The sequence below is a fragment of the Triticum dicoccoides genome, chromosome 7B, assembly GCF_002162155.2.
Source record: "Triticum dicoccoides isolate Atlit2015 ecotype Zavitan chromosome 7B, WEW_v2.0, whole genome shotgun sequence".
Taxonomy (NCBI): Eukaryota; Viridiplantae; Streptophyta; class Magnoliopsida; order Poales; family Poaceae; genus Triticum; species Triticum dicoccoides.
In genome coordinates, this window is record NC_041393.1 from 673,078,563 (window position 1) to 673,106,368 (window position 27,806).

The following is a 27,806-nucleotide window of genomic DNA, read 5'->3' on the forward strand; positions in this document are numbered from 1 at the left end:
TCGCTTGAATCAAGTGGGAGTTAATCTTCGAGATAACATAGTGATTGACAGAGTTCTCCAGTCACCATCACCAAGTTACTAGAACTTCGTGATGAACTATAGTATGCAAGGGATGATGAAAATGATTCCCGAGCTCTTCCTGATGTTGAAATCGACGAAGGTAGAAATCAAGAAAGAGCATCAAGTGTTGATGATTGACAAGACCACTAGTTTCAAGAAAAGGGAAATAAAGGGAACTTCAAGTGGAATGGCAAGGAAGTTGTCACTCCCGTGAAGAAACCCAAAGCTGGACCAAAGCCTGAAACTGAGTGCTTCTACTGCAAAGGAAATGGTCACTGGAATTGGAAATTCCCTAAATATTTGGTGAATAAGTAGGATGGCAAAGTGAACATGGGTATATTTGATATACGAGTTATTGATGTGTACCATACTAGTGTTTATAGTAGCCCCTGAGTATTTGATACTTGTTCGGTTGCTAAAAATTAGTAACTCGAAACAGGAGTTACAAAATAAATAGAGACTAGTTGAGGGTGAAGTGACGATGTGTGTTGGAAGTAGTTCCAAGATTGATATGATCATCATCGCACACTCCCTATACTTTCGGGATTAGTGTTAAACCTAAATAAATGTTATTTGGTGTTTGCGTTGAGCATGAATATGATTTGATCATGCTTATTGCAATACGGTTATTCATTTAACGTCAGAGAATAATTGTTGTTCTGTTTACATGAATAAAACCTTCGATGGTCATACACCCAATGAAAATAGTTTGTTGGATCTCGATCGTAGTGATACACATATCCATATTATTGATGCCAAAAGATGCAAAGTTAATAATGATAGTGCAACTTATTTGTGGCACTACCGTTTGGGTCATATCGGTGTAAAGCGCATGAATAAACTCCATAAAGATGGATTTTCGGAATCACTTGGTTATGAATCATTTGATGCTTGCAAACCGTGCCTTTTGGGCAAGATGAATAAAACTCTGTTCTCTGGAACAATGGAACGACCTATTGACTTGTTGGAAATAATACATACCGATATATGCGGTCCAATGAGTGTTGATGCTCGTGGCGAGTATCGTTATTTTCTGACCTTCACAAATGATTTGAGCAGATATGAGTATATCTACTTAATGAAACACAAGTCTGAAACATTTGAAAATTTCAAAGAATTTCAGAGTAAAGTGGAGAATCATCATAACAAGAAAATAAAGTTTCTATGATATGATCATGGAGGAGAATATCTGAGTTACGAGTTTGGCCTTCATATAAAACAATGTGGAATAGTTTCACAGTTCACGCCACCTAGAACACCACAACGTTATGGTGTGTCTGAACGTCGTAACCGCACTTTATTGGATATTGTGCGATCTATGATGTTTCTTATTGGTTTACCACTATCGTTTTGGGGTTATGCATTAGAGACAATTACAGTCACTTTAAAAAGGGCACCATCAAAATCCGTTGAGACGACGCCTTATGAACTGTGGTTTGGCAAGAAACCAAAGTTGTTGTTTCTTAAAGTTTGGGGCTGCGATACTTATGTGAAAAAGCTTCAACCTGATAAGCTCGAACCCAAATCGGAGAAGTGTGTATTCATAGAATACCCAAAGGAAACTGTTGGGTACACCTTCTATCACAGATCTGAAGGCAAGATATTCGTTGCTAAGAATGGATCCTTTCTAGAGAAGGAGTTTCTCTCGAAAGAAGTGAGTGGGAGGAAAGTACAGCTTAATAAGGTAATTGTACCTTCTCCCGAATTGGAAAGTAGTTCATCACAAAAATCAGTTCCAGTGATTCCTACACCAATTAGTGAGGAAGCTAATGATGATGATCATGAAACTTCAGATTAAGTTACTACAGAACCTCGTAGGTCTTCCACAGTACAGTCCGCACCAGTGTGGTATGGTAATCCTGTTCTGGAAGTCATGTTACTAGACCATGATGAACCTATGAGCTATGAGGAAGCGATGATGATCCCAGATTCCGCGAAGTGGCTTGAGGCCATGAAATCTGAGATAGGAACCATGTATGAGAACAAAGTGTGGATTTTGGTGGAGTTGACCGATGATCGACAAGCCATATTGTATAAATGGATCTTCAAGAGGAAGACATACACTGATAAGTAGTATTACTATCTACAAAGCTCGACTTGTCGCAAAAAGTTTTTCGACAAGTTCAAGGTGTTGAATACGATGAGATTCTCTCACTCGTATCGATGCTTAAGTCTGTCCGAATCATGTTAGCAATTGCCACATTTTATGAAATCTGGCAAATGGATGTCAAAACTGCATTCCTTGATGGATTTATTAATGAAGAGTTGTATATGATGCAACCAGAAGGTTTTGTCAATCCTAAAGGTGCTAACAAAATGTGCAAGCCCCAGCGATCCATCTATGGACTGGTGCAAGCATCTCGGAGTTGGAATATACGCTTTGATGAGTTGCTCAAAGCATATGGTTTTATACAGACTTTTGGAGAAGCCTGTATTTACAAGAAAGTGAGTGGGATCTCTGTAACATTTCTGATATTATATGTGGATGACATATTGTTGATTGGAAATAATATAGAATTTTTGGATAGCATAAAAGGATACTTGAATAAAAGTTTTTCAAAGAAAGACCTCGGTGAAGCTGCTTACACATTCAACATCAAGATCTATAGAGATAGATCAAGACGCTTGATACGATTTTTCAATGAGTACATACCTTGATCAGATTTTGAAGTAGTTCAAAATGGAACAGTCAAAGGAGTTCTTGCCTGTGTTGCAAGGTGTGAAGTTGAGTAAGACTCAAAACCCGACCGTGGCAGAAAATAGGAAGAGAATGAAAAGTCATTCCCTATGCCTCAGTCATAGGTTCTATATAGTATGCTATGCTGTGTACCAGACCTATCGTATACCTTGCTCTGGGTTTGGCAAGGGAGTACAATTTTGATCTAGGAGTAGATCACTGGACAATGGTCAAGAATATCCTTAGTGAGGACTAAGGAGATGTTTCTCAATTATGGAGGTGATAAAAGAGTGCGTCGTAAAGAGTTACATTGGTGCAAGCTTTTACACCGATCCAGATGACTCTAAATCTCAATCTAGATACATATTGAAAGTGGGAGCAATTAGCCAGAGTAGCTCCGTGTAGAGCATTGTAGACATAGAATATTTGCAAAATACATACGGCTCTGAATGTGACAGACCCGTTGACTAAACTTCTCTCACGAGCAAAACATGATCATACCTTAGTACTCTTTGGGTGTTAATCACATAGCGATGTGAACTAGATTATTGACTCTAGTAAACCCTTTGGGTGTTGATCACATGACGATGTGAACTATGGGTATTAATCACATACACATGTGAATATTGGTGTTAAATCACATGGTGATGTGAACTAGATTATTGACTCTAGTACAAGTGGGAGACTGAAGGAAATATGCCCTAGAGGCAATAATAAAGTTATCATTTATTTCCTTATTTCATGATAAATGTTTATTATTCATGCTAGAATTGTATTAACAGGAAACTTACTACATGTGTGAATACATAGACAAACATAGTGTCACTAGTATGCCTCTACTTGACTAGCTCGTTAATCAAAGATGGTTAAGTTTCCTAACCATAGACATGAGTTGTCATTTGATTATGGGGATCACATCATTAGGAGAATGATGTGATTGACTTGACCCATTCCGTTAGCTTAGCACTTGATCGTTTAGTATGTTGCTATTGCTTTCTTCATGACTTATACATGTTCCTATGACTATGAGATTATGTAACTCCCGTTTACCGGAGGAACACTTTGTGTGCTACCAAACGTCACAATGTAACTGGGTGATTATAAAGGTGCTCTACAGGTGTCTCCGAAGGTACTTGTTGAGTTGACGTATTTCGAGATTAGGATTTGTCACTCCGATTATCGGAGAGGTATCTCTGGGCCCTCTCGGTAATGCATATCACTATAAGCCTTGCAAGCAATGTGACTAATGAGTTAGTTGCGGGATGATGCATTACATAACGAGTAAAGAGACTTGCCAGTAACGAGATTGAACTAGGTATTGAGATACCTACGATCGAATCTCGGGCAAGTAACATACCGATGACAAAAGAAACAACGTATGTTGTTATGCAGTTTGACCGATAAAGATCTTCATAGAATATGTGGGAGCCAATATGAGCATCCAGGTTACACTATTGGTTATTGACCGGAGACGTGTCTCGGTCATGTCTACATAGTTCTCAAACCCGTAGGGTCCGCACGCTTAACGTTCGGTGACAATTTATATTATGAGTTATGTGTTTTGATGTACGTACCAAAGGTAGTTTAGAGTCCCGGATGAGATCAGAGACATGACGAGAAGTCTCGAAATGGTCGAGACGTAAAGATTGATTTATTGGACGACTATATTCGGACATCGGAAAGGTTCCGAGTGATTCGGGTATTTTTCGGAGTACCGGAGAGTTACGGGAATTCGATTGGGCCTTAATGGGCCATACGGGAAAGGAGAGAAAGGCCTCAAAGGGTGGCCACACCCCTCCCCATGGGACTGGTCCGAATTGGATTAGGGAGGGGGGCGCCCACTTCCTTCCTTCTCCTTTTTCCTTCCCTTCTCCTACTCCTACAAGGAAAGGAGGAGTCCCCCCCTTGGCGCGCCCTCCTCTTGGCCGGCCACCTCCCCCCTTGCTCCTTTATATACGGGGGTAGGGGGGCACCTCTAGACACAACAATTGATCTCTTGATCTCTTAGCCATGTGCGATGCCCCCTCCACCATATCCCACCTCGGTAATATCATAGCAGTGCTTAGGCGAAGCCCCGCGTCAGTAGCATCATCAACACCGTCATCACGCCGTCGTGCTGATGGAACTCTCCCGCAAAGCTCTGCTGGATCGGAGTTCATGGGACGTCATTGAGCTAAACGTGTGCTGAACTCGGAGGTGCCGTACGTTCCGTACTTGGATCGGTCAGATCGTGAAGACGTACGACTACATCAACCGCGTTGTGCTAACGCTCCCGCTTTCGGTCTACGAGGGTACGTGGACACACTCTCCCCTCTTGTTGCTATATATACATCACCATGATCTTGCGTGTGTGTAGGAATTTTTTTGAAATTACTACGTTCCCCAACAATGATATGGTCAAGACATGATGTGATATACGTTGTTGTATGAGATGATAATGTTTTGTAAAAGTTATCGGCAACTGGCAGGAGCCTTATGGTTGTCGCTTTATTGTATGAAATACAAATGCCATGTAATTGCTTTACTTTATCACTAAGCGGTAGCGATAGTCGTAGAGGCAATAGTTGGCGAGACGACCACGATGCTATGATGGAGATCAAGGTGTCAAGCCGGTGACAATGGAGATCATGACGTTGCTTTGGAGTTGGAGATCAATAGCACAAGATGATGATCATAAGATGTTTATCTTTATGCATCTTATTTTGATTGCATGTGATGTTTATCTTTATGCATCTTATTTTGCTTAGTACGACGGTAGCATCATAAGATGATCCCTTAACTAAATTTCAAGATATAAGTGTTCTCCCCAAGTATGCACTATTGCAAAAGTTCTTCGTGTCGAGACACCATGTGATGATCGGCTGTGATAAGCTCTATGTTCAAATACAACATGTTGGGGATAAAACTATTAGGTATGACCCACCCAGGAGGGGCCGGGTTATACCTATGGCGATTCATCATGTGAAGCCCACGAGGATATTGAAGATGGTGGTTCATAGATAAGGGCCCAAGGCCCAAGGCCCAAGGGTGACTTAAGGCCCATAGAGATAAACCGCCATATATGTAAAGACTTGTATTGTAAGGAATGTAAAGATAGTCACCGAGCCGGACACGTTATCTATGAGCCGGTCGGGACTCCGTAAGCCGCTGGGCGTCAACCTGTGTATTTAAAGGGACGACCCGACGGCGGTTCAGGACAAGAAAAACGACAGATCGAAAGCTTGGTCAAGCGGATTCACTCCCTGGTAATCGAGACATAAGCAATACCACCTCAAACTAGATTAGGCCTTTACCTTCACCTCAAGGGGCCGAACCAGTATAAACTCCTGTGTCCTTTGTACCCTTTAACCCCTTTAAGCTAACCTGGTTGCGATGGCTCCATGACTAAGTCTGTTTGCTAGGACATCTGCCGTGACTATTCCACGACATTTGGCACCCACCGTAGGGCCAACGCACGGTGGTTTCGAGTTCTGGAAGGGCCGCTTCGAAGGGCTCAAGGGATACGCTATGGGCCGGATGACCAAGAGTCATCGCGACAAGCTCTACATCGATGATGCAGTCTGGGGCCCCGACGCCAGCTCAATTGAGTACGGGTACCGGGTCCCCTTCGGTGGAATCCATGTCTTCATCGGCAAGATCGGCGAGCTGGGCCCTGAGACGGACATCTGCACCGACATCATCAAGATGGCTCAGCGTGCGAGACCCGCCCGAGCTTAGACCGCCGTGAAACGTGCCTTCGTGGGATGCATCCATGGAGCAGAATTTGATGAAGGATCTATGTCTGGCGGTGAGACGGCCATCTACTCTGATGGTGAGTCATCCACGGGCGAGACTACTTTGTTGTATCAACTGCAAGATGGTGGGCTTAGGGACTATTCCGATGGCGACAGTATTTCGGACCCCTATGAGCCGCCAAACAGAGTCGGGATCTTCATGGCTGGTACACAGCCTAGGCAAAATTCTTCAACCATAGCAGCGATGACTTCCGAGTCAGCAACGGTGATGGCAGCCGGGGCAGGAGGCCCTGTGCTCCTGCCGGCTCAGGTTTTGATGGCCTTAATGGATAAATTGACAGATCCGTTGACAGCCATGGTCAACCCGACGAATCAAGCTCAACATGATGCAGAGGTGGCAAAGTTATGTGATGAGGTAGCACTAGCCAAGGAAGACCTGGCGGCAGAGGACGTCAGGATAGCCGCATAACGGGCTGCTCTGGATGCTCAGTCCCAACGGATTCAGTCGGAGGCTTTCCAGCTTACGATGGATCAAACGCTTCAAATGAAATCATGAGGAGAAGGCACCAGTCCTGTCTACCTCCGATTTACAAGGCTAGAAACCTGTTCCGCACACCTGGAGCGGGGACTAGTAACCCGCCAGAGATAAACCGGGCTGCGGCACCTGGAGTCGGGACGCCGGTTCAGGCATGCATGACGGAACCCCCTCGAGTGAACAACGCTCCACCTCAGCATGTCCCAACACCATCGGGTCATTATTCTAACCCCTTGAAAACATGATCGCTACGGCAGCACGATTGGCGGCTCTCGCCATGGACGGTGACTCTCCATCAGCGGTTGAAACACGAAAGGCTAGAGAGCTTCTTCAGACAACATTGGTGCAGCAGGAGGCATATTCTTACAGTCGAGATAGGATTCACTCGACCCCTCGCCCAAGCCGGAGTTATAGCAGGAACATGGACTCACCAGCCATTTCAAGTAACGCCCAGCGCCGTGGCCAGCCACGGGGGCATGACCCGGCGCATGATGGAGCTCATAACTTGGTCGATCAGGACAAAGTGCGTCACGAGGCTGAGCAGGCGGCTCAGTGGGCGGCTCAACAGCTCCTTCCGGTTTATCCAACGACTTCGGTCGAGGCGGGCGTGACCTCTAAATCTATAGATGTACCCTGTTTGGTGCCGGCTCTGCATAATGAGCGTTTGCCCAAGGATTTCAAAGGACCTCGTAAGGTGCCTAATTACATAGCCGACTTACCCCCCTGAGGCGTGGATAGAGAGTTATGAGATGGCCATGGAACTATTGGAGGTCAGTGACGCCGCGTGCGCTAAGTATTTCACCATGATGCTGGATGGAACGGCCCGTACTTGGTTAAAAGGGCTGCCGGCTAATTCCATCGGGTCATGGGCTGAGCTAAAGGCCCGGTTTATTCAGAACTTTAAAGACACGTGCAAACAGCCCATGTCGATTGTGGACTTGGCTACTTGCGCCCAAGAGGAGGGTGAATCAACAACCCATTGGGTGCGCCGGGTCAAAGCTATCATACATTCCTCCAATAACATGAATGCCGGTTCTGTAGTCTTAATGTTGGAGAAAAACTGCCGTTTTCTGCCTCTTAAGCAGAAGCTGGGGCGGCTCAAGCGTGATTGTAATGATATGGGGCAGCTGATGGCGGCTCTAATCAAATATGTCGATTCTGATAGTACCAAGGACCCCGAGTCTGATGATGACAAGCCAGGAAAGGGAAAGAAGAATGGCAACACCAAGGGTCAGCAACATAGCCCAACGAATCAGGTGGGCAACGGTAAACGCAAGGCTGATGGTACCTCGGAGTTTGTGGCTAACACCAATGCACAGGGCAATAATCAGCATCGTAAGGGGAGGCCGCCTCCTCGGACCGGTGGATCAGGTCCTACTCTTGAGAAATTGCTGAACGAGCCCTGTCCAAAGCATGGCACGAAGGAGAAACCAGCTACTCACCATTGGAAAGACTGTTCCATTATGAGGGCTTTCAAAAATTCTGACTCGTTTCACAACAATCATGGGCCGGGCGGCGGCTCAGGAGGCGACGGTTCTCATGGCCTGGGCTATGGATGTGGCGGTTCTAATTCCGGCTTCCAGGGCCATCAAGGTAATAATGGTGGTTATAATCAAGGTAATCAGGGTGGTTACAATCAAGGTAATCACGATGGTTACAATCAATAATCCGGCCAGGGGGTCAGCAGCAGCAATCCGGATATCAAAGTAACCCGAAGCAGTTGAATAGTGGGCAGTATCACGTGTTCACCACAAGTTTGTGCAAGCGGGACCAGAAGCTTCATAAGAGGGATGTGAACGCCGTTGAGCCGACTATTCCTCATTACTTGTGATGGTCTGAGCAGCCCATTATGTGGAGTCGAGCGGATCACCCGCCCCGGGTCGATAACCCGGGTCGTTTGGCTTTGGTGGTAGCGCCTCAGGTTGGTAGATATAAGTTCACTAAGGTACTCATGGATGGGGGAAGCAGCATCAATATTCTTTGTTATGAAACCTTTCATCGCATGGGTTAACCGATAAGAATCTTAAGCCGTCTAATACTGTTTTCCATGGAGAGGTGCCTGGTAAGTCGGCATATCCTGTAGGCAAGATTGAGCTGGAGGTGGCCTTCGGTGATGAGCATGATTCCAGGGCTGAGAAGTTAACCTTTGAAGTGGTCAAAATCAGGAGCCCGTACCACCCTCTGTTTGGACGGCCGGCTTATGCCAAGTTCATGGCATGACCGTGTTATGTTTATCTACAGGTCAAGATGTCGGGTTATAAAGGGACCATCACAGTGCATGGGAGTCGGAAGATAGCCTTGGAATGTGAAGAAGGTGAAGCTGCTTATGCTGAGTCTGTCTATGCAATAGAGGAATTGAAGTTTTACAAGGATAATGTTGACCCGGTGGATATGACATCTTTGAAAAAGCCAACTACAGAGCATGATCTGGTTTTGAAGTTTGAATCGGCGGATGATACTAAGCTCGTTGACTTTGTTCCTGGCGATTCATCCAAGCAGTTCAGTATCAGTGCTAATCTAGATCCTAAATAGGAAAGCACGCTCATCGAGTTCATCCATGAGAACCGGGACATCTTTGCATGGAAGCCTTCTGACATGCCGGGTGTACCGAGGGAACTCGCTGAGCACACTCTCAATATTGATCCAAAATTTAAGCCGGTGAAGCAATTCCTTCATTGCTTCAACGAGGAGAGGCGTAAGGCCATTGGCGAAGAGGTGGCCCGGCTCTTGGCAGCTGGGTTCATTACTGAAGTCTTTCATCCGGAGTCGATGGCTAATCCGATGCTGGTGCTTAAGAAAAATGGCACTTGGCGCATGTGTGTGGACTACACCGACTTAAACAAGGCTTGTCCGGCTGATCCTTTTGCTCTCCCTCGTATTGATCAAATCATTGATGCTACGGTGAGTTGTGAGCGTTTCAGTTTTTTGGATGCTTATTCTGGTTATCATCAGATCAAGATGGCGGTTAAGGACCAGGAGAAGACAACTTTCATCACTCCCTTTGGAGCCTTCTGCTATGTGTCTATGCCTTTCGGGCTCAAGAGTGCCCAGGCGACTTATCAACGATGTCTGCAGAATTGTCTTCACAGTCAGGTTGGGCGCAATGTTCATGCTTATGTGGATGACATTGTGGTTAAATCCAGAGAGAAGGAAACTTTGATAGATGATTTGAAAGAAACCTTCGATAATCTCTGGGTCTACAAGATGATGCTTAACCCGGCCAAGTGCATTTTTGGTGTGCCAGCAGGCAAGCTTTTGGGTTTTCTGGTTTCTAACAGAGGTATTGAGGCTAACCCGGAGAAGATCAAGGCCATCACTGATACATCTCCAACGTATCTATAATTTATGAAGCATTCATGCTATTTTATTATCTGTTTTGAATGATTACGGACTTTATTATACACTTTTATATTACTTTTGGGACTAACCTATTAACCGGAGGCCCATCCCATATTGCTGTTTTATTGCCTGTTTCAGTATTTCGAAGAAAAGGAATATCAAACGGAGTCCAAACGGAATGAAACCTTCGGCAGCGTGATTTTTTTGGAAGAATATCACCCAGGAGACTTGGAGTTCACGTCAAAAGAGCCTCGAGGAGGCCAGGAGATAGGAGGGCACCCCCCTACTGGGCAAGCCCCCCGGTCTCATGGGCCCCTCGAGCACCTCTCGACCGACTTCTTTCACCTATATAAGCCTACATACCCTAAAAACATCGAATATCAAGATAGATTGGGAGTTACGCCGCCGCAAGCCTCTGTAGCCACCAAAAAACCTCTTGGGAGCCCTTCCCGCCACCCTGCCGGAGGGGGCATCCTTCACCGGTGGCCATCTTCATCATCCCGGCGCTATCCATGACGAGGAGGGAGTAGTTCACCCTCGAGGCTGAGGGTATGTACCAGTAGCTATGTGTTTGATCTCTCTCTCTCATGTTCTCTCTCGTGTTCCCTTTATGGCACGATCTTGATGTATCCCGAGCTTTGCAATTGTAGTTGGGTCTTATGATGTTTCTCCCCCTCTACTCTCTTGTGATGAATTGAGTTTTCCCTTTGATGTTATCTTATCGGATTGAGTCTTTTATGAGAACACTTGATGTATGTCTTGCCGTGCTTATCTGTGGTGATAATGGGATATCATGTGCCACTTGATGTATGTTTTGGTGACCAACTTGTGGGTTCCGCCCATGAACCTATGCATAGGGGTTGGCACACATTCTTGACTCTCCGGTAGCAACTTTGGGGCACTCTTTGAAGTACTTTGTGTTGGTTGAATAGATGAATCTGAGATTGTGTGATGCATATTGTATAATCATGCCCACGGATACTTGAGATGACAATGGAGTATCTAGGTGACATTAGGGTTTTGGTTGATTTGTGTCTTAAGGTGTTATTCTAGTATGAACTCTATGATGGATTGAGTGGAAAGAATAGCTTCATGTTATTTTACTACGAACTCTTGAATAGATAGAATAGAAAGGATAACTTTGAGGTGGTTTCGTACCCTACCATAATCTCTTTGTTTGTTCTCCGCTATTAGTGTCTTTGGAGTGACTCTTTGTTGCATGTTGAGGGATTTTTATTTGTTCTATCTATGTTATTATTGTTGAGAGAACTTGCACTAGTGAAAGTATGAACCCTAGGCCTTGTTTCCTATCATTGCAATACCGTTTACGCTCACTTTTATCATTAGTTACCTTACTGTTTTTATAATTTCAGATTACAAATACCTTTATCTACCATCCATATTGCACTTGTATCACCATCTCTTCGCCGAACTAGTGCACCTATACAATTTGCCATTGTATTGGGTGTGTTGGGGACACAAGAGACTCTTTGTTATTTGGTTGCAGGGTTGTTTGAGAGAGACCACCTTCATCCTACGCCTCCTACGGATTGATAAACCTTAGGTCATCCACTTGAGGGAAATTTGCTATTGTCCTACAAACCTGTGCACTTGCAGGTCCAACAACGTCTACAAGAAGAAGGTTGTGTAGTAGACATCAATCACCTCCCTGGCAAAGCCGACGTGTATTAATGATGTTCAGCGTCTGGCGGGTCATATTGCTGCCTTAAGCCGGTTCATAAGCAAGCTGGTTGAGAAGGCCATACCGCTGTATTAGATGATGAAGAAAACAGATAACTTCGTTTGGAGTGATGCTGCTAACGATGCGTTCGAAGACTTGAAGAGGCAGCTAGCTCAACTGCTAGTCCTCGCTGCTCCCATTGATGAAGAACCATTATTGTTATATGTGGCCGCTAACACCAGGCTGTCAGTGTAGCCATTGTGGTGGAATCGAAGGAGGCTGGCAAGGAATATCCGATTCAACGGCCGGTTTACTACATCAGTGAGGTGCTTATTGAGTCCAAGAAGAGATATCCACATTGGCAAAAGCTCGTTTATGGGGTGTTCATGGCCAGCCGGAAGCTTAAGCAATATTTTCTGGGTCATCCCATCACTGTGGTCAGTTCTGCTCCCTTAGGGGATATTATTCAAAACAGAGAAGCCATAGGGCGGGTAGCCAAGTGGGCCATTGAGCTTGGGCCTCATGGTTTGAAGTATCTGCCTCGCACTGCTATCAAGTCGCAAGCACTGGTGGATTTCATCAACGATTGGACAGAGCTGCAGATGCTTGAAGAGAAGCCAGATAACACATATTGGACTATTCACTTTGATGGGTCCAGGCAATTGGAGGGCTCGGGGGCTGGAGTTGTCTTAGCTTCCCCTCGAGGTGACAAGTTTTGTTATGTTCTAAGGTTGATGTTTCCCTGTTGTCGGTGTCAAAACCGGTGGATGTCGGGTAGGGGGTCCCGAACTGTGCGTCTAAGGCTAATGGTAACAAGAGGCGGGGGACACAATGTTTACCCAGGTTCGGGCCCTCTCGATGGAGGTAATACCTTACTTCCTACTTGATTGATCTTGATGATATGAGTATTACAAGAGTTGATCTACCACGAGATCATAGAGGCTAAACCCTAGAAGCTAGCCTATGATTATGATTGTCCTTGTCCTACGGACTAAACCCTCCGGTTTATATAGACACCGGAGGGGGCTAGGGTTACACAGAGTCGGTTACAGAGAAAGGAATCTTCATATCCGAATCGCCAAGCTTGCCTTCTGTGCAAAGGAGAGTCACATGCGGACACGGGACAAAGTCTTCTATCTTGTACTTTCATAGTCCAACAGTCCAGCGTATGCATATAGTCTAGCTGTCCGAGGACCCCTTAATCCAGGACTCCCTCAGTAGCCCCTGAACCAGGCTTCAATGACGATGAGTCCAACACACAGATTGTCTTCGGCATTGCAAGGCGGGTTCCTTCTCCAAACTCTTCAAAGTACCCGTCGTAAATAGCAGTGTCCGGCTTTCCATTTAATGTTACACTCATCGGCTTCTGCACCTTAATAGTCTCAGACTCCATGTGTCGAGCGAATGCGAGAAGTCAGGGCATTTTTACATTTGCCACCCTAACCATGTAAATAAATTGTCTATTAAAGAGACGGGGATCTTCAGATCCAATCCACACCATCTCCCCCAGCGAGAAATCATCAGAGCGTGCCTGAAAAAACCACTCCAACATGGTCGGCGCTCGCAGCTCTTCCTCCCGCTCTCGCAACACCAAGACGGGCGATTGGGAGAAGTGTACCGTATCCCAGGGCCGCTTAGTGAAATTCCAGACCCAAGGGTTTCTACCTCCTGCATATCTAGTCTCTATTCGAGCCGGATTGGCTTCCTTCGATGGCGGGGAGCAAGCGGAGAACTTTCCCAACCCATCCAGGGGGAAGCGAGTATGCCTTGTTTCCTACTTACTGAGGGGTGTCAGATTTCCAATCCATCCATTCCTCTGCAGGCTTCTGGAGTTCTACGGCCTCCAACTGCACAACTTCACACCTGCCTCCATCCTGCACATCGCAGGTTACGTTGCTCTTTGCGAGCTATTTCTGGGTTGCGAAGCCCATTTTGAGCTATGGAAGAAGTTGTTCTTCCTCGTCCCCTGTAATCAAGGGGGACCGATATTCCAAGTGGGCGGAGCCGAGATATGGCGCGTCACTGGGACCGGATACTTATCTGGCACACCGAAGAAGGCACCCGAAGAATGGCCTTCCGAGTGGTTTTATATTGAGGACGTCTCCCTTCCTCACCCAATCCGAATGGGTCTTCCCGAGTTTACAAATGTTCCGCTGAGAAAACGCCTCAACTGGCGTCCCCGGAGCCTCAGGGAGGTCCTTCAATTGATAAGCAAGATAAGAATACTCGCTCAGTCCGGATTATCAATAGTCGAGGTTATGGCGATATCCATAATGCAAGGGGTTCAGCCACTCCAATACCGGGGGCATCCCATGTGGCACTTTAATGGAGAAGGCGACGCCACCCGCTGCGGTCGGAAGGGTCCCGACTCCACCACCGCTCTGGTGGAAATACTGTCCGGTTTATACAAGGGGGAAAGAGAGTAGTTCATCCGCATTAAGCCACGGGATGGATTTTCCATGTACAACCATCCCAGCTGGGCGAGCTGCCATCCATTACTCTACTCCATTCATTCCCTGAGTTTTTGTTTTCATAAACATTTACTACATCTACTTATAACAGGAATGGTGGAAAATAACCAGGGATTTCCATAGCCCGACACCATAGCCAGAGGACCGTAACCGAGCCCTTGACCCCGGATTCGAAGAGGATCTGAATATATTCATGGAGCTTGTGGAAGGGGTGTTTCACCAGGCGAGCTGTGACAGCACAGAAGTGGCTATCATTGCTAACTATCCCGGCCTCCTACCTGGATCGCACGTAAGTAAACAAGAGACTTATCTTCCGAAAAGGATTTACTCATTCCGTCTTACCCACCGGATAATTTTTATGCTCTAAAGGGAAGACGGTCGGCGACTCAAGCCGAACCCGAGGAGACTCGCCAACAAGGGGCGCCCGTGCCAGGTAGGCCTTCAAAAAGAAAGGCGAATAGAAACATGGCGGAGCCGTCATCAAGGATGTATGGCTTTAAACACGCCCCGTGGTTGTCATCTTAAAGTATGACACTATCCGTTGTGTTTTAGCAGAAAGAACATCTGCCGGATATGTCCGGGGATCCTGCCAACTGTGACTCTAATAGCCGGATTCCACACCCGGTCTCGAGGATGGAGGCCAACACGGAAGCGACACTAGACTATCCTCATACAGAGGATTCGGATAGAATGTCCGTTACAAATTCTGAAGTGGAGAGCGCCATGAATCATCGGTGTTGGCGAGCCGCACTCCGCGACCCTGGTTTTTCAGAAGAGGCTTTTAATGCCTTCAACTCAGGTGATGCATACATCCGAGCTGCTCAGGATGGGCTTGCTAGAGCCATGGTCCAGTATTTGAAAGATATACGGGTAAGTGTAAAAATTTGATAATTATGTATATCAGTAGCCCCTGAGAGTTGAAGCAGTTGGTACAACTGATTTAAGGATCATTGTACTAATATGTTCTTTCGAAGAAGAACAACATGTTGTCTCAAGAGCTGGAAGAGTGTCGAACCCAGCTAACGACCGCTATGGCCAAGCTGTCAAGATCCGAAGAGGCATCGACTAGTATGTATTCCCGAATTGAGAAAAAACAATATTGTGTGTATAAACCAGTAACGCTAACAATATCTGATGACCAAAATCCTCAGATAATCCAGAACAGAGTCCGGGAATCCCACAAGAGGGTGAACAAGTGGCGCAAAGGCAAGCAGCCACTGGAGAGCGTGTACTTACAAGGGTCATAAAGAAGAAAAACAAGCTCCAAGATGCTAATACCCAGTTGGTGAAGAATTGAAAGATGTTCGGGCTCAGCTGGCTGACTCCGTGAAGGAAAATAAGAGGCTTCAACGCGACAATTTTTAGTATGTTCTCAAACGAACAGTTATATAGTTCGGCAAAGATAGGAACTAACAGAGTTATGTCTGTAGGTATGCTGACTGGCCGTCCTGAAGAGGAGATGCCCGGATCCTCAGGAGATCTGCTACAAGAGCTTTCGCAACTGCACGAGCAAGTTCGGCAGGTCATGCGGAGGGTCACTAAGGCCTTGTGGCCATCCGACTCCCTGCCAGGAAGTATGGGGGAGCTTGCACAACTTTTCAAGGGAGCGCGGCGGCGTTTCCGACTATGGAAGATATATGCCTGTCGAGAAGGTGCGAGGGGGGCTTGGGCCATGGTGAAAACACGGTATACCAAGCTCGATCCGAATCATATGGCCCGGGTCGGACCTGTAGGGTTAGATGGGGAAGAAATTCCCGTTAGTCTGGTATATGACCAGGTGGGATTAGCCGCAAAATATTCCCAACAGGATTGTAAGCTAGACAACCAGTTGGATGGTATAGAAGAAGAAGCATTTGAGTCTAAATGACTATGTACTTCAATGGACGTATTTGTCCCTAGCCAGATTGTAAAACATTTGTCATGGCAGACCTTTTCGCTTCAGCCACTGGACCCGACAGTCCGGAGTGTTTCTGAATACCCGCTCAGTAATATAAACTGGGGTATGCGTGGAAACCAGGCGTAGGAGTCATAATTTCTTGAACAGACAAGTACCCAACTAGCTATGTTATATTACATGGAGTAAGAAACATCTTCCAGAGAGAATAGTTCCGTTAAGGGTTCCTTTCCCTGGGTACGTATGCATTAACGTGCATGTCCGAACTGCGATAAAAAAGCACAGTATATGTAACATCTGGGGGTTTATATTGTGATAGGTAAAAAACATCTTTAGTCCACTGACCGAATATTCCCTTAAGAACGCTAGGTTTTGGCTTCACCCAGTCTGAGGTACACGTCCGGAGTACCCGGCAGTAATAACCGCAGAGGTGCTCCCTTTATACCCTAGCCGAACTAACGGGAACGTAGGGCATAAGCATAGGAGCCAGGCAACCCAGCTTGGCCAAAACTTAAGTCATATTGATGCATATAATGGCGAAGAAAAGGTACATATGGAAAAAGGATGCATATGTAGTGGGCTTGATGCCTGGAGAATAATTATATTAAGCTTCTGTATAAGAAGCCCCCGGGTATAATGAGAGCACACACTTGAAGATTAGTGCGTCACAAGTGTGTAGTCTAGCCACATTAAAGCTTTAGAGCTTTTTAAAAGAAAAGGCGAGAAGAGAGCTGAAAAGTAAATAGAAAGGAACGGAGGGAAGGAGACGGACAGGGAGTTCGGTGCTAGGCGTAGAATCTTCAGAGTCTGGCCCCGTTCCATGGGTTCGGATCGAGGCGATTGTCGGTGTCAAAACCGGCGGATCTCGGGTAGGGGGTCTCAAAAACTGTGCGTCTAGGCGGATGGTAACAGGAGACAAGGGACACGATGTTTTTACCCAGGTTCGGGCCCTCTCGATGGAGGTAAAACCCTACTCCTGCTTGATTAATATTGATGATATGGGTAGTACAAGAGTTGATCTACCACGAGATCAGAGAGGCTAAACCCTAGAAGCTAGCCTGTAGGATCTAAACTCCTGCTCCTTTGACAGGATTGGAAGAGGACATCCGAACAATTTGACTGTCCGGCCCCTTTGACCGAAGGCCCAGCAGACGCACGCTTGACGAAGCTGCTGGTTCCAGCACCTCACGTGGTGCCGGAGAAGAAGGCCAAGAAGAAGGCCACGGGGACTCGAAAGAGTTCCCGACGCCTGGTGGTGTCTGATTCATCGCCTGACAACCCCGAAGCGCCCTCCGCCTCTGAAGAGGAGGAGGAGGAAGAAGAAGAAGCCTCTCCCCCTCCAGCGGGGGGAGGAAAGAAAAGGAAGGCCGCCCCAACTGGGAAGGCCGGAAGGTCCAAGAAGGGGAGGACCCTTCTGCTGGACTATGCCTCCGATGCCGAAGACGGCAGGGAGGAATGGCAATCCAGGGTCAAGCCCCTGGCAAAATCGTAAGTATCCGGATACCAGAATAACTTATGGCGCTCCTCTATTGTACGGTACCTTCTGACGGCGAATTCAATCATGCAGTCCGCCCAAGGCTCAGCTCGGCGAATCGTCGAGCGGCTCCCTGGATTCGTTGGATGTGAATAGCGCTTCACTTCCGACGGCCTCCTCCCCTCTCCCCATAGACGACGCCGAGGTGGAGTCCCAAAAGGGACTAAACCAGGAGGAGGTGGTCCTGGAGGCGCCACAAGGCGATCTCCCGGACTCCAGGCCCAAAGGGGGTAAAGCCCCAGAGGGATCTAAGTCCGGCCTTGGGCTGGAAACCGCTCCGGAACAATCAGTGGTTCCGGAGTCCGGCAGGCGGCCCCTTCGTAAGAAGGGCAAGACTACAACGCCGGCGGCCTCCGTCCAACCGGAGACGCCAGACAATTTGCTGGAGGTGCTTAACGGCGCCTCCATCGACGAGGAGCATCGCACTGTTATGAGTGTGGTGATTCAGAAGGTTCAGTTCGCCAAGAGCGGGCTGACCGAAGCCTGTACCAGCCTTCTAACAGGCTTTGAGGTATGTATGTTAAAACATATAAAAATGTTACCATATAGACAGTAGCCCCTGATGCTCAGTTTGGTGTTCAGAAAGAAAAACCGGACTGAGGATCTAAAAAAGATATACGCAGGAGTCTAACATAAACATGTCAATATGGGAATGCAGGCTGCGCTGCTGACCTCTGCCGCACTGACTGTGGAGGTCAATGTATTGAAGCAAAGCCTCGAGTGGTCCGAGATCGAGCTCGGTCGTGCCAAGAAGCAGCTCGAGGACAAGGAAGGTATGTAATACCTTATAAATGTATATATAAATACCTGGTTGCAAATAATGACAGGACCAACGTGAATGTTGCAGAGGCCACAATCCTGGTGGCAACCCTGAAGGAAGTGCTATCCAAGGCCGAAGATAATGCGGCCATGGAGCGCTTAGAGCGAGAGAAGCGAGAGGTGCAGGTGGCGGAGGTGCGATAAGAGCTTGATGCTCTTGTGAAAAAACATGAGAGGTTAGAGCTTGACTCGAAGACTCGAGAGTCCGAGCTTGCCTCGGCACTTGGAAGCGCCCAATCTGCCAAGGCCGAAGCCCAGAAAGTCCTCCAGGAGATTGAGGTGATGAAAAAGATTGCGGCGGGTAAGGCATTCTTTATGCAAAGTAAGCATGTGAAAGTAAATTACCTGTTACTTACCCGCATCGGGAGTTCTCCAAGAGCATTCGCAGATCTGCCCCGCAGTGTATCCGATGCTGCCGCATTCTACCGGGCCGAGGAAGGAAGCTTGACGGAGAAGGTGTTCTGGTCCCAGTATGCTGAGTCCGGACACCCGGTGCCCTTGAGCGACCAACTGAAGCAGCTGGTCGAGCTTCATAAGGCAGCCGAACAGGCCATGAAGGGCCTAATAGGCCGGCTGTTGCCTGGTGAGGTCATGCCTTTGAGCTACTTTGGATTGGTGCGGCGGCTGGTGGATGCCTGTCCACGGCTTGAAGTCATCAAGCGTTCCATGTGTATCGAGGGCGCCCGTAGGGCTTTTGCCCGTGCTAAAGTGCACTGGGGCAAGCTAGATGCTGAGAAGCCGGTGAAGGATGGGCCACCGGAGGGGAAGGAGCATCGCAGGCCCGAGATGTATTATGAGGGCGTCCTAAAGGGTGCCCGTCTTGTAGTGAATGAAGGTACCGGGGATGTAATTTTTGAGTAAACTCGCTCGTGTTTATCCTGTGCGCTGAAAACTTGTTCATATGCACTAAGCAATGCTTTTTGAATTTAAAATATTACCTTCTGTGCAGCCGTTTATGAAATCTGAGAGATGCAAGTCGTCGGCTTCTACCCCCATGCCACGAGTGCTGGGGTGTTCGGGATAAACCTGAGCGCTCTTGTTCCCATTCTTGGGTCCATCTAGGGAGGCGCTCAGCACAACGAACCAGGCCATCGGACTTATAATGCTTTATCACTCTCACTTAGCCATAGAATTCTATAATTTTAAATTTCGGCGAAGCCCCTAGTATTCGGAAGACCGAGTTCGGGGCGCTATCCATGCCTAGGCCGGATAAATCCGGCTCCAAACTCTAAGCGGCATAAGTCTTTAGGGACTCAAAAAACCTCTCGAACAGCGACCGGTCTCTCGCACTATCATGACGGTCAGTTTTAGCTTTCTCTACTGAGGTGTTAACCCAACTCAATTGGGGCACAATCACAGTAGTTCTCCCAGCGCTACCTTAGCCGAAATTGCGGAACGTAAGGTACCAAAACATGGGAGCCGGGCAAACCCAACTATTGACCCAAGACATGATTCAGAGCCGATGCATATAGTGCTATAAGTTCGGGGTGCTGCACTCATGAGAGTGTTCGGTCTTTTCACACCATACTATGGGGTACTTAAGCCCCTGGTGTATTGGCTGTACCAAAGTGTACGGTTGCATAATGTCATGACTGAGCATATTTGTATAAAAATAAATGAATACAATAATAGATAAGAGCTATGTATTGTTTATGAAAAAGGGATGCTATGAAAGCAGAACGATACAAATAGTGTGATAAGCAAGAGATGGGATTATTTGACATGTCCCTCTCTAGGGGCAAGCTGCGAGACTTTAAGTAAAACAGGTATTTAGCTCGTTATAGAGACCACCTGGACATTTGACGCGACTTGTTATCTCCCTGGCTGTTGCATCGTGTGTTCGGCGAGTGTATTGCCGGACAGGCCTTCTGAATAGTTGGGTCCTAAAAGTATATATAAAAAAGGAAACGGCAGAATACAGAGCCCCTAGTGCGGTTGAGCCGCATTCTGGGCGTGCCGTGGTTGTGCCCCTCCCCTTATGCCCATGGTATTTCCAGAGCGTAGTTATGTACGCATGGTACCCTTATCACAATCTTGCGAGGGCTGGGGTTGGGGCCGCACTGCTATGCTCGCTCGGAACGTGCCAGCCGGTTTTGCTGTAGGTTACTTTGGGCGCGCTTGACGTTGTCCGGACGTTTAACAGCCGGATTGGAGAATTGCCTTGAGAGGCTACTTTGTACTTCCGCCGCCAGGGCCGCCGTGTGCTCCTTTGTTCAGAGAGAGCGTTCGGTGTTTCCATTGACCGTAATGACTCCGCGAGGACCTGACATCTTGAGCTTGAGATATGCGTAGTGCGGCACCGCATTAAATTTTGCGAATGCGGTTCGTCCGAGCAGGGCGTGATAGCCACTGCGGAACGGGACTATGTCGAAGATTAACTCTTCGCTTCGGAAATTATCCGGGGATCCGAAGACTACTTCGAGCGTAACTGAGCCTGTACAGCTGGCTTCTACACCTGGTATGATGCCTTTAAAGGTTGTCTTTGTGGGTTTAATCCTTGAGGGATCTATACCCATTTTTCGCACTGTATCCTGATAAAGTAGGTTCAGGTTGCTGCCGCCATCCATGAGGACTCTTGTGAGGTGAAATCCGTCAATGATTGGGTCTAGGACCAATGCAGCAAATCCGCCGTGACGAATGCTAGTAGGGTGGTCCCTTCGATCAAAAGTGATCGGGCAGGAGGACCATGGGTTGAACTTTGGGGCGATTGGCTGCAACGCATAGACGTCCTTGAGAGCACGCTTCCGCTCCCTTTTGGGGATATGGGTTGCGTATATCATGTTCACCGTCCGCACTTGTGGGGGGAAGCCCTTTTGTCCTCTGTTGTTCGGTGGCCGGGGCTCCTCCTCGTCATCGCTATGCAGCCCCTTGTCTCTGTTTTCGGCGCTTAACTTGCCTGCCTTCTTGAACACCCAACAATCTCTGTTGGTGTGATTGGCTGGTTGTTCGGGGGTGCCGTGTATCTGGCACGAGCGATCGAGTATCTGGTCTAAACTGGATGGGCCTGGAGGGTTTCTTTTGAATGGCTTCTTCCGCTGACCGGGTTTAGAGCCTCTGAATCCGGCATTAACTGCCGTATCCTCAGTATTGTCGCCGTTAATGCGGTGCTTGTGCTTGTTGCGACGCGACCTGCCATTGCTGTCCTTGGCATCCGAGTTGCCAGGGCTCTTGGTTATGTTATTGCTACGAGCTAGCCAGCTATCTTCTCCCGCGCAAAAGCGGGTCATGAGTGTCGTGAGGGCTGCCATAGATTTCGGCTTTTCCTGTCCTAGGTGCCGGGCAAGCCATTCGTCTCGGATGTTGTGCCTGAAGGCTGCAAGAGCCTCTGCATCCGGACAGTCGACTATTTGATTTTTCTTGGTTAGGAACCGTGTCCAGAATTGTCTGGCCGATTCCTCTGGCTGCTGGATTATGTGGCTTAGGTCATCGGCGTCTTGTGGTCGCACATAAGTGCCCTGGAAGTTGTCAAGGAATGCGGATTCCAGGTCCTCCCAGCAACTAATTGACTCTGCTGGCAGGCTGTTAAGCCAATGCCTAGCTGGTCCTTTAAGCTTGAGCGGGAGGTATTTGATGGCGTGTAGATCAGCACCACGGGCCATGTGGATATGAAGGAGATAATCCTCGATCCATACCACAGGATCTGTTGTGCCATCGTATGATTCGATGTTTACGGGTTTAAAACCCTCGGGGATTTGATGATCCATTACTTCATCTGTGAAGCATAGTGGGTGTGCGGCGCCCCTGTACTGGGCTATATCGCGACGTAGCTCGGATGAGCTTTGTCTGTTGTGTTCGGCCTGGCCGTATTTATCATATCCGGCGTGACGGTTATCGTCACGTGACGTGGGGCGCCCACGCGATCCGTAGATCGATCTTGTTTGCCTTGCCTTATCCTCCAATATGTCTCGCAGGTCTGTTGCGTTTCCCCGTGCTCTGGTATTTTTTGAGCGGCGCCGGGGTGCGGCTTGAGTTGAGGGCCGAAAGGCCTCTCTGTCGCGACAACGGGGTGGCCGATCGGCCGCATCATACGCTGGTGATGTAGGTTTAGTTGCTTCCTCCTCTAGTTGGGATAGCAGCCTGCGCTTTGGGTATCTCTTGGAGGGGCGTTTGAGTTAATACTCTTCGGCCGCTAGGACTTCAGTCCATCTGTCGGCTAGCAAATCTTGGTCAGCTCTGAGCTGCTGCTGTTTTTTCTTGAGGCTGCTTGCCGTGGCCATAAGCCTGCGCTTGAAACACTCTTGTTCGACGGGATCCTCTGGCACGACAAATTCATCGTTGTCGAGGCTTGCCTCGTCTTCGGAGGGAGGCATATAATTGTCGTCCTCGACCTCCCTGTCTGCCGCTCTCTCATGGGGGCTGGCTTCTCCATCCTCCTGCGCTGAATCCTGCTGGAGGGGATTGTCTTCGGCATTGTCCGGGGTGTTGTTGTCTCTAGTGCCGGACTCGCCATTTTTGCATTGGCGTGATTTAGAGCGGCGCCGCTGACGTCGGCGCTTAGGTTGCTTCTTGGAGGGGTCATCCTCCGTTTTTTCATCGCCATTCCCTGCTTTAGGGGTGTCCACCATGTATATGTCATATGACGAGGTGGCTTTCCAGTGCCCTATAGGTGCTGGTTCTTGGTCGTCTCCTTCATCGGCGTCCATACTGTCGATGTCTTCGGAGTCGAAGTCGAGTATGTCGGTTAGACCATCGACAGTGGCTACAAAGTGGGTGGTGGGTGGGTTTCTAATTTCTTCGTCGTTCGCATCCCAACCTTGCTGACCATAGTCCGTCCAGGGCTCTCCTGACAAGGAGAGAGACTTTAGTGAATTCAAGATGTCGCCAAAGGGCGAGTGCTGAAAGACGTCCGCGGCAGTGAACTCCATGATCAGAGCCCAATTGGGTTCGATCAGAAGGGGTGTGGAAGATCCGGAGTCTGGAACGTAGTCCGGCACCTTGGAGTCACTGGCCTTACAAAGGACTAGGCTTGTATTCGGCTCTATTGCCGTAGAGATTGCGGCTCCTGGGGCGGTGTCCAACCGTCCGTCCCCGACTGGCGCAGTCGGCTCCGAGCTAATGGTCGGAGCAGACGCCTGAGCAGTGCTCCGGGTGCTGTCCGGCGGCAGAGCTAGATCATGCCCCTCGTGACAGTGTGGCGCGCTCGGCCGTGGCTTGAATCCGTTGAAGATCAAGTCCCCGCGGATGTCAGCCGTGTAGTTTAAGCTTCCGAATCTGACCTGATGGCCAGGGGCGTAGCTTTCGATCTGCTCCAGATGGCCAAGCGAATTGGCCCGCAGTGCAAAGCCGCCGAATACGAAGATCTGTCCGGGGAGAAAAGTCTCACCCTGGACCGTGTCGTGGTTGATGATCGAAGGAGCCATCGGGCCTAAAGGTGACGACACAGAGGAAATCTCAATGAAAGCACCAATGTCGGTGTCAAAACCGGCGAATCTCGGGTAGGGGGTCCCGAACTGTGCGTCTAGGCGGATGGTAATAGGAGACAAGGGACACGATGTTTTTACCCAGGTTCGGGCCCTCTCGATGGAGGTAAAGCCCTACTCCTGCTTGATTAATATTGATGATATGGGTAGTACAAGAGTTGATCTACCACGAGATCAGAGAGGCTAAACCCTAGAAGCTAGCCTATGGTATGATTGTTGTTCGTCCTACGGACTAAAACTCTCCGGTTTATATAGACATCGGAGAGGGCTAGGGTTACACAGAGTCGGTTACAATGGGAGGAAATCTTCATATCGAATCGCCAAGCTTGCCTTCCACGCCAAGGAAAGTCCTATCCAGACACGGGACGAAGTCTTCAATCTTGTATCTTCATAGTCCGGGAGTCCGGCCAAAGGTCATAGTCCGGCCATCCAGACACCCCCTAATCCAGGACTCCCTCAGCGATGATCGGATGCATCACGCAATCGGTACGCTCCTCCGGTGAGAACTTTGTAAATAATGAAGGGACCCTCCCACTTGGGCTTAAGTTTGTCCTTTTGCTTCTCCGGTAGGCGTAGAACAAGTTCGCCAATATTATAGGTCTTGGCCCGTACTTCTCTGCTTTGATACCTGCGAGCCTGTTGTTGATAGAATGCAGAACGGGCTTTTGCGACATCGCGCTCCTCTTCCAGGGCATCTAAACTGTCCTGCCGATCAAGCTCGGCCTCTCTCTCTTTGTACATGCACACTCGAGGTGAGTCATGAATAATATCGCAGGGCAGCACAGCCTCTACGCCGTACACCATGAAGAAGGGTGTGTATCCGGTAGTGCGATTTGGCGTGGTCTGCAGCCTCCAGAGTACGGAGTCAAGCTCCTCAACCCAGTGCGTGTCTAATTCTTTTAAGGATCGCACTAGTCTAGGTTTAATGCCGCTCATAATAAGACCATTGGCTTGTTCGACTTGACCGTTTTGAGGGTGATAGACGGAGGCATAATCGAGCTTAATGCCCATGTTGCCGCACCAAGTTTTCACCTCATCGGCTGTGAAATTGGAGCCGTTGTCGGTGATGATGCAATGGGGGACACCATAATGGTGTACAACACCCGATATGAAGTCTATCACGGGTCCGGATTCGATCGTTTTAACTGTTTTGGCTTCTATCCATTTGGTGAATTTATCCACCATGACCAACAAGTATTTTTTCTTATGGCTTCCTCCTTTGAGGGGTCCAACCATTTCAAGCCCCCAGACCGCGAAAGGCCAAGTTATGGGGATTGTTTGTAGGGCAGTGGGTGGAATATGGCTTTGGTTTGTGAAAAGCTGGCATCTAATGCAATGTTGGACAAGGTCTTGTGCGTCTGCTCGGGCCGTCGGCCAGTAGAAACCTGTACGGAGGGCCTCGCTTACAAGGGCCCGAGCTGCGGTGTAGTGACCGCTGAGGCCGGCATGAATTTCATCCAAGAACTGCCGCCCTTCCTCCTTGGAGATACATCTTTGAAGTACCCCGGTAGCGTTTTTCTTATACAGCTCTCCCTCATGGACTTTGTAGGCTTTAGAGTGCCGGACAATGCAGCGTGCCTCATTTTGATCCTCGAGGAGTTCGTGCCGGTTAAGGTATGCCAAGAAGGGTTCGATCCATGGGGCGATAACAGCCATGATGAGATGGGCCGAGGGTGTTATTTCGGTGGTAGAGCCCCCGATTATGTCAGTGTGTTCGGAAATCTGGGGTTGTTGTCGGATCCGGACTGATGTTGCTGGTCTCCCCTTGCCACACCACAGATGGCTTAAAAAGCCTTTCCAAAAAGATGTTAGGTGGGACGGGGTCGCCCTTAGCGCCGATGCGGGCGAGGACATCCGTCGCTTGATTGTTTTCTCGATCCACATGATGAAATTCGAGCCGCTCGAACCAAGATGGCATCTTAAGGACGACATTATGATAGGCGGCCATTTTCGGATCTTTGGCATCAAAGTCTCCATTTATTTGAGATATTGCGAGGTTTGAATCCCCACACACTTCTAGGCGTTGAATGCCTATGGAGATGACCATCCGAAGACCATGAAACAGAGCCTCGTATTCGACTGCATTGTTGGAGTCTGTGTATAATATTGGAGTACGTATTGGACTGTATCTCCAGTGGGGGATATGAGGACAACGCCTGCTCCTAGACCTGCCAGCATTTTAGAGCCGTCGAAGTGCATGATCCAGTTGGAGTATGTGTCGTACTCTTTAGGGAGTTCGACCTCTGTCCATTTGGCAACAAAATCGGCCAATACTTGGGATTTAATGGCTTGCCGTGGTTTATATGTGATGTCGAATGGGAGGAGCTCTATGGCCCACTTGGCAATCCGGCTCGTGGCATCGCGGTTGTTTATTATGTCATTAAGTGGTACTTCAGAGGCCACCGTGATTGAACACTCTTGAAAATAGTGTCATAGTTTCCGGGATGCCATGAAGACCGCGTATGCTATATTTTAATAATGTGGGTACCAGGATTTGCATGGGTGAGGACGGTAGATACGCAGTATACCGGCTTCTGAACTGGAAATTTGTGTCTGTCATCCTCTCGTTCGACGACGAGCACCGCACTCACAACTTGGTGTGTTGCAGCTATGTATAACAACATGGGTTCGCCAACATTCGGCGCGGCCAGGATTGGGTTGCTTGCTAAAAGAGCCTTTATTTCCTCCAGTCCGGCTGTCGCCGCGTTCGTCCACTCAAAGTGCTCGGTTCGTCGAAGAAGGCAATAAAGTGGAAATGCCTTTTCTCCCAATGTGGAGATGAAGCGGCTTAAAGCTGCCACGCATCCAGTTAGTTTCTGGATTTGTTTGAGATTTGCTGGGGTAGCCAACTATGACAAAGATCAGATTTTAGCTGGGTTTGCTTCAATTCCTCTATTGGAAATGATGAAGCCCAGCAACTTTCCGTCGGGAACGCCGAAAACACATTTTTCCGGATTGAGCTTAATGTCATATGTTCAGAGGTTATCAAATGTGAGCCTTAGATCGTCTATTAAAGATTTGGCATGTCTGGTCTTGATGACTATGTCGTCGACATATGCTTCAACTGTTTTGCTGATTTGTTTCCCTAAACATGTTTGAATCATGCGTTGGTAGGTGGCACTAGCATTTTTGAGCCCGAAAGGCATAATGTTGAAGCAGAAAGGCCCGTATGGGGTGATAAATGCCGTTGCGGCTTGATCAGACTCTGTAATCTTTATTTGATGGTATCTGGGGTATGCGTCGAGGAAACACAATAAATCGTGTCCCGCAGTAGCATCGATAATATGATCGATGCGTGGGAGAGGGAAGGGATCCTTGGGGCAAGCCTTGTTGAGGTCTTTGAAATCGACACATAGGCGCCAGGATTTATCCTTCTTCGGTACCATCACGAGGTCTGCTAGCCAATCCGAGTGTTTTATTTCTCTAATGAATTCGACTTCAAGTAATTTGGCTAGTTCCTCTCCCATAGCTTGTCGTTTGGGTTCTAAAAAGTGCCGTAGTGTTTGCTTAACCGGCTTATATCCCTTCATTATGTTGAGACTGTGTTCTGCTAGCCTGCGTGGGATCCCTGGCATATCAAAAGGGTGCCAGGCGAAGATATCCCAGTTCTCGCCTAGAAACGCACACAGAGCGGCGTCGACT